This window comes from Myotis brandtii, unplaced genomic scaffold (assembly GCF_000412655.1).
Source record: "Myotis brandtii unplaced genomic scaffold, ASM41265v1 scaffold131, whole genome shotgun sequence".
Taxonomy (NCBI): Eukaryota; Metazoa; Chordata; class Mammalia; order Chiroptera; family Vespertilionidae; genus Myotis; species Myotis brandtii.
The window spans coordinates 1,005,781-1,012,376 of NW_005354632.1; the positions used below are offsets into that span (position 1 = coordinate 1,005,781).

The 6,596-nt window shown below is 49.6% G+C and overlaps 1 long non-coding RNA gene across 1 annotated transcript; it reads left to right on the plus strand.

Moving 5' to 3' along the window:
• Nucleotides 1–5,694, plus strand: LOC102242810. Its single transcript, XR_313214.2, has 3 exons — nucleotides 1–642; nucleotides 3,731–4,507; nucleotides 5,203–5,694. It is a non-coding gene; the product is annotated as an uncharacterized LOC102242810 (long non-coding RNA).
• Nucleotides 5,695–6,596: the final 902 nt, after the last annotated feature.

Genomic DNA, 6,596 nt, shown 5'->3' on the forward strand with positions numbered 1-6,596 from the left:
GTAAGGGTCTGAGTTGCCATGAGGGTAGTGGCCAATAGCAACAATCGTTTATAAAGATGCGATGGAACTTCCAGGTGTTTTGCTGTTCCGTTTCGGTAAATACCTACTGAGCACCTCCACTTCTTTGTCAACACCTGTCATTGTCCGTTTTGTTTTTGTTATAGTGGCCCTCTCAATGGGTGCGAGGTGGCTCATAACTCTTGTTTTAAAAAAATAATGTATTTTCCAATTACACTTGACATACAATATCACATTAGTTTCAGGTGTGCACTGCAGCGATGAGACACTTAGACACCTTACAAAGCAATCATTCCACCATCGTAACTCTCTTCTAACTCTGGCCCAAGCAAGGGGCCCTGACCAAGGACAAGCTTCGGAGACAGGTTTTCCAAACAGCACCCCGGGCGGTGGGCCGAGTATTGACAGAAGCACAGGCCCTATACCCAGGCCTTGATTCACTTGCTCATCAGAATTACCCAAATATTAGTGCTTTCCTAGCAGGTGAGAAAACAGACTCAGAACAGCGAAGCGGCCCGCCCAAGGGCACACAGCCGGAAACTGGTGTTGGAACTGGGCCCCGCAGCACCTAGGATTGCCATGCACATACCTGTCTACATCTACATTGTGCTCCCGGAGTCCAAGGTGAGGCCCCTCCCTCGCTGATTCTATCACAGCAGCAACACGACCTGGGGGTTCTGCCCCACTGCTCCCCTCCCCCCCCAGCTGCTCAGGGGCCTGCTGGGTGAATGAATAGGAAACAACGCCGACTGTATATATTATTTAGCCAAGTGCTCAGGTGCACCTGTTGTGGCATTGGGCGCTGTTTATGATTGCAACAACATGTGTAGTCCCAAGCATTAGAGGATTAACAAGAACTTCCTTTGCTTCCAAAACTCAGGACAAATGGGGGCTAGAGTCAGCCAGCTGGGGGCCCTTCCGGGACCTGCTTGCAGAAGGGCCGTTAGGGAAAGATGCCCTCGGCTGGCCTCTCCCCAGCCTTTGTGCAAACAGCAGGCTTCATGAACTCTCCCGGCAGTGGCAGGTGGGGTCATGTTCCGAACAGAGGGAGAGGGGGAGGTAAGGCAGGGTAAGGCTGCCAGGGATCCCAGCCGGAGAGACCTGGTCCTGCCCGCCCCAGGCCTGCAGAGTCAGCCAGCCTGCTGTACTGGGAGTCTTTGTCCCAGACATGGGTCCTTAACTGCCCTGAGGGATAACAGGTCAATCGAGTACAACCCCAGTAGAAGCAGCAGGAGCCTTTTAAAGGTGAACTCACCGCCGAGGGTTAGCAATGCTTGGCGGTCCCCATGCCTGTTAGGCTCTTGCTTATTTCAGAAGTGACTGTCATTGCCCCCAAAGTAAAAAACAGAGCCACCATAGCCCCAGAAACCCCATAGTTCCACTCAGGGTACTGATAGAAGAAAACAAAAACACTCATTCGAAAAGATATCTACACCCCCATATTTATCACAGCATTGTCTACTACAGCCAAGCTATGGAAGCAACCTAGGTGCCCAGAGATAGATGAATGAATAAAGATGTGCTATATACTCAGCAATAGAAAAGAATGAAATCCTGTCATTTGTGACAACATAGATGGGCCTAGAGGGCATTACGCTAAGTGAGATAAGTCAGAGAAAGACAAACACCATATGACCTCACTTATATGTGGAATCTAAAAGAAAACAAAACAAGTGAATAAAGAAAACAAAATAGAAGCAGACCCATAGATCCAGAGGACACACTGGTGGTTACCAAGGGGAGGGGCTTGGGAGATGGATGGAAAAAATACAGTGAAATGCCAACTAATTTTATAAACACACAATGACTATAAGAGAAAGAGAGAGAGAGAGAGAGAGAGAGAGAGAGAGAGAGAGAGAAATGATCATCATATTGTGGCCTGGTCATGGAGGGGCCAGAGGTCAGCCCAGTGAGAGCTGTGTCCTCAAAGAAGACTGGGAGAGGGGCCAGGGGGTGCAGGTGGCACACAGCGAAGGAAAGACCCGGGTTCTGACTGGGACGAAGCCCAGGAGACCTCCTGGTGGGGAAGGGACCTTTAACGGCAGAGTCCACAGCTGACTTGGCTTGAACAGAAACTGTGCAGATATCACACCCATGAGCTTGCAAATGAGGTGGGGAGATGCAGACCTGGGTTAGGGATGTAGAGGAGTTCGTTGTGAGCTTCTGTACAAGAGAGACGCCAGAATGAAAGGTGTGAGGAAGGGATTGGCTGTCGCTTCAATTTGTCAACAAAATATCCATCAAACACTACTTTGTGCAGGACTTCTGGGAATTTTTTCATTGAGATAGAAGTGTCATAAAACATTATATAGGAATTTTAAAAGTGAGTGCAACCCTGGAAGATGTACACATTTTAAAAATCATCTTTATATTGAGATATGTGTGTGCGATTTATTTCACCCAGCACATGCGGCTCTTTGGCCCCTTGAGTGTGGCTCTTCCACAAAATACGGACTTCTGCGCATGTGCCATGAAGTTTCAATCGCACTGTACGTGCACGCCTGCACGTGGTATTTTGTGGAAGAGCCACAGTCAAGGGGCCAAAGAGCTGCATGTGGCTCGCGAGCCGCAGTTTGCTGACCACTGACCTAGCATAATGCCCTCTAGGTCCTTCTATGTTGTCGCAAATGGCAAGGTTCCATGCCTTTTTATTGCTGAGTAATATCGTTTATATGCACCACATCCTCTTTATCCATACACGTATGCATATCTGGTTGAAAGCTCAGACTCTTCTTGCCTAGAGAGTGTGGGTTCAGGTCCAGCTTCACCCTTACAGTGCGGGCTGACGCAAGTGGCTTCCCCCTGCATTTCTCAATTGTTAGCCTGGACCGTGGTCCTCATTTTAAAGCGCTGGTCACACTCGGCGTGCACACTCCTGGGCCCAGCATGAGCATGCAGTAAAAGTCGGCTAATATAAATGACTTTCAGACCAGAACCAATGAAAAAGCGGTGGTTCCTACTGTGTGCAAGGCAGTGGGCCAAACGATAGATGTGACTTCATGATGTTTAACCCTATGACCATTTGCCACATGTGACAAACAAGGGGAGGGAGGACTCAGCATCCCTGGGGAGGGTTGGCCCGGCCACCTGCCCAGAGCCAGGGGAACTGCTGGGAAAAGCGGCCTCGCACACATCCCTCTGAGCGGGCGTAGAGGCTACACTGGCTTGAGGAAGTATAGCAAGATCCAGAGTTTAGGCTTCATCACTCCTAGGCTGGTTAAACAGAATGGAATGGGATTGTTCTCTGGGGCCCATGGCTTCCTCCATCTCATTAGCAGAACTTTACCCAGGTTCCCAGATCTCCCCAGACACGCTTTTTTTTTGCCTCCGCGCATGCCCAGCGCCCCTGGGAGGCCTACGGGAGGCCCGCCCACCAGGGATCAGTATGGAGAGGCAGGAGGCTGAGGCAGGGATGTGGAGTGAGAAGGAAAAAGACCTGCATTTTGCTTTCAAGCTGTCCCCACAGGCGTGGGTGGCTTTACATTCAGTTCCTGTTTTAGACTTGATGACTCCACAGTATCTTAGTCCTGGAAGGCACTCGGGGGGCCAGCTGGTGCAGCCACACTGCTTGACGGATGGCTCGGAAAAGGCAGGTAACCCGCCCAGCGCTCCACAGAGAGCTGGTGACAAAGTCCAGAATGAAACCAGGGTGCCTGGCCCCAGTGCAGTTATTTCTGTCTCCTCATATGGCTCCAAATTGCTCATTTTCCAGATCCTTCCTGGAAGACTTTGTCCTGGGCCCTGGAGCTGCGGGCCCTTTGGGCAGCAGCCAGCACTTCGGGGAGCAGCAGGAGGAGGTGCACCTGGGAGGCGGGGGAGGGGCGTCCTGCAAGCTCTTTGCATCCACTTCAATGGGACCCAACGGAACCAGAGCAGGGACATGCGGAGCGCCTCGGTGCTGCCTGAGCCAGCCCTGAATACTAACCAGGGAGCTTCAATCGAGCTAAAAATAACTGGCTAATCACCACCAGGAAGAATTAGCGAGGACTCGGAAGAAAGGAAAATGTCTTAATTCTTCATCTCTCAGCAGCTGGGCTCCAGCTGGGGCCGGTCTCCGCCTGGCTGCCACGGGGCAGGTAATTGGCAGGCCGAAAGCCCCAGCACTTGGGGGTGCTGGCGGGGGCGCCCCAGCCCGCAGGAGGGTAAAAGGGACAGGGTTACGTGGGGCGAGGCGAGTTGGAAAACAGGGAACGCAGGAGAAATGCGATGCGACAGGAGGCAGGCTGTGGAGAACAAGGCAGTTGTCACAGTTCACACCCCTTCTCCTCTGAGAAAGTCAAATCCTTAATTAAAGGGAAACGTCGTTTTATTCTGCTCTGCAAACCTCAGGCAGTGTTCCCTTCCCCAGCGCGGGAGTGGGCTCTGAGGGCACCGCTGGAGTCCATGGGAACCATGATGAGATGAAATAAACCAAACACGGACGGAGCCGAGCATGGGAATCAAACCGTCAGGCGCGCAACCAGAGTGATTCCTTCAGCCAGCCCGAAAGGTTAGGAGAGAACATTTGATTGCAACTTGGAAGAGGCCTTGTCAAGAGAAATCAAAGATGACAGGGCAGCACCCCAAGAGCTCACTTCCTCCAGAGGTTCCATAGGTTCTAATAAATAAATACAAGTTTTTTTTTTAAGAAAGGCACAGATGACAGATACATGATCAGAAGCAACTGCCCATGAGCTGCTGTTTGGGAGAGAGCCGTTCTATTTAACATCGTGGGCGACGTGCCCGCGACGTGAGGGCGGGCCCTGTGCCTGCCCGGTGTAAAAATGAGAGGCAGAGCCCTGACCGGTTTGGCTCAGAGGATAGAGCATCGGCCTTCGGACTCAAGGGTCCCAGGTTCGATTCCGGTCAAGGGCATGTACCTTGGTTGCGGGCACATCCCCAGTAGGGGGTGTGCAGAAGGCAGCTGATCGATGTTTCTCTCTCATCGATGTTTCTAACTCTCTATTCCTCTCTCTTCCTCTCTGTGAAAAATCAATAAAGTATATTTAAAAAAAAAGAATGAGAGGTGGAGTCACATCAGGAAAAGAATGTGGGTTTAAAAAAAGAATGCGGCCTTTGGACACAGAGGCAGGTTCAAGTCCCGCTTCGCCAATTTTTTGCTGGATCTTAGCTTAGGACCTAGCTTGGCTCTCTGGGTCTTTATTGTCTCACCTACAGATGATAGAAATGTCATTTTCTCTGCAGTGAGAATCAAACCAACACTCTGTTTAGTCTTCAAATCACGTGACAAAGGCCAAAGAGGGCATGACCGACCTCCTGCGGGGACACGCAGCAAACCCAGCCTGGACCCCAGAATCCTGGAGCGGCAGGTGCAGGAGGGGGACGATTTCGATGCCCTGGGTGATGGGGGGCCTGTAGGTTTGGGAGGAAGAGTGTATCTCACTGAAAATGGTATTTGCGTTAACAGTGTACTAGTATATCCAATCACCAAGAAATAATCACTTATAAGAATTGATGCCATTTATTCAGAAGATAATAATGAATTCAATGAGTCTAGGACCTCAGTGAAATCTTAAAGAGGGACCTAAAGCTACTTGGACAAAGAACAATGGATTCTACGAGAGACAGTATCTTGAAGAGCGCATGGGGGTTAACTTCTATACCCTACTTAGAATCCCATAATTTGAGAACTAGAGGGTATCTTCAAACATCAAAGAAAGATATAGCAGAACGAACAGGTCCCAGCTCTACTACCAACGTGCTCTGGGGCCTTAGGCCAGTCGCTTTCCCTCTCTGCGCTCCAGATGGACCGACTGTGCTTTGCTATCCCCACAACTGCAACATGCTATCCATCTAGGGCAGGGGTCCTCAAACTTTTTAAACAGGGGGCCTGTTCACTGTCCCTCAGACCGCTGGAGGGCCAGACTATAGTTTTAAAAAAAACTATGAACAAATTCCTATGCACACTGCACATATCTTATTTTGAAGTAAAAAAACAAAACGGGAACAAATACAATATTTGTATTTGCATGTGGCCCGCGGGCCGTAGTTTGAGGACCCCTGATCTAGTGCAATTAAAAAACACCCAAATCCAACAGGAACGCATCGCCTATATTGTCGATGGTGAATTGGGGGCTTGGGAGGAAGAAAGAAGAAAGCAGCGGTTTCTAGATCTGTATTCCTCAAGCAGCGTGCACTACCCCAGGGGAGCTCAGCAGTGCCCGGGGCACAAGGAGCCACAGGCCGACATGGGTTATTGCCCTGGGATGTCAGTTATAGTTGCTAGTGTGTGGTTTAAAGTATATTCATATCCTATCAAAAATAAGTATGTTATGGGGAAGAATACAATATTCCATAAGCTTTAAAAATATAACACAAAACTTTAAAAAGTTTTTGAGCATGGGGAGAGCTGTTTGGAACTATGCCCAGAGATTCACAGTGTGTGTGTATGTGTGTCCCAGCGTAATAGCTCTGAGCAGACAGAAACCCATGAATATGCATTGGGAGATTGCATGCAGCTTATAATAGAATTAATCCAGTTTTGGGGGAAAAGCATGAAGATGATGTACAAGTAAACATCTGGTGAAAGAAACTCACAAAGAGCCTACGGATATGGAATTGGATGCGAATTCGCAATG